Source organism: Chenopodium album, chromosome 8 (assembly GCF_948465745.1).
Source record: "Chenopodium album chromosome 8, dcCheAlbu1.1, whole genome shotgun sequence".
Classification (NCBI taxonomy): domain Eukaryota; kingdom Viridiplantae; phylum Streptophyta; class Magnoliopsida; order Caryophyllales; family Amaranthaceae; genus Chenopodium; species Chenopodium album.
In genome coordinates, this window is record NC_137841.1 from 15,971,106 (window position 1) to 15,972,327 (window position 1,222).

Sequence of the window (1,222 nt, forward strand, 5' to 3'; positions counted from 1 at the left end):
TTGAAAGGCATTGACTTGCTCCACGAAACTCCTGCAATCTTGTTCCCAATGAACTAGAATTCCACAATTTTCACAGAAAGCCTCATTAGCATTATCACCTGAAACATTAGCTACATTTGCAGTACTAAGATTATCTAATTTCTGGCAGATAGAGGTTAATTGAGCTTGTAAAAAGGACACAGAGTTGACACTATGTTTCCCTTTATTAGCAAAGCCTCTGGGGTTCCCATATTGGGAATTATGTATCGCCATATCTTCGATAATTTGACCAGCATCATCAACATTAAGGTTCATAAACCTTCCACTAGCTGCAGAATCCAATATTATTCTAGATGAATTTCCAATCCCATTGTAAAAGGCTTGGATAAACTGCCATTGTGCCAAATTATGGTGGGGGCATTCTCTTTGTAGATCTTTGAACCTCTCTCAAGCCTCATATAAAGTTTCATCGGCCTCTTAGGCAAAGTTCTGAATTGCACTCCGTAGTACAGCTGTTCTCTCTGCAGGATAATATTTGTTATAAAAATTCAAAACAAGAGTTTCCCAGTCAGTTATACCAAGTGTAGTTCTATTTAAACCACTAAACCATAATTTTGCTTTTCCACTTAAAGAGAAAGGAAAGAGAATCTCCCTGATTTGGTCTTATGTGACCCCAGCTTGCCTGATGGTATTGCAGTACTGACAGTAGTCTGCAATATGAAGATTTGAGTTTTCACCCTTAGCTCCACTAAATTGCTTTCTTTCTATCATCGTTATAAATTGGGGTTTAATCTCAAGCTGTACCCCATCAAGGGCTGGAGTGGGAGTAAGGTGTGGAAAATCTGTAAGTTTTGGTTGTGAATAATCACTAAGCTTCTTAGGAACCGCCAACTCTGATTCTGGATTTGAAGATACCTTTGAATCGCTAGAATCAGTTGGAGGGTCTCGGTGATTAATCACCAGAACCCGCCAGGATTTGCTTGTAAAAATTCTTCTGTCTATGGAAGGATCGTTCGATCTCAGGATCGAATGGGATGTAACCTGATCTGGAACACCTGGGCATAAACAAAGACCTAAAAGAAAATATGAGACTTGCCTCAAAGAACTAACGTTCTCTGAGACGAAAAGAAATAACCTAGACTACAAAAATAATTAGAAATAAAAATAAAACCGTTTCCCCGGCAACGGTGCCAAATTTTGATAGGCTTAAGTCGTATCACCCAATCAAAAGTAATTCCTAAAA

At 38.6% G+C, this 1,222-nt stretch overlaps 1 non-coding gene across 1 annotated transcript; it reads left to right on the forward strand.

Moving 5' to 3' along the window:
* Positions 1 to 382: 382 nt before the first annotated feature.
* LOC145557140 (small nucleolar RNA R71) lies at positions 383 to 489 on the forward strand. Its single transcript, XR_014092196.1, has one exon. It is a non-coding gene; the product is annotated as a small nucleolar RNA R71 (small nucleolar RNA).
* Positions 490 to 1,222: the final 733 nt, after the last annotated feature.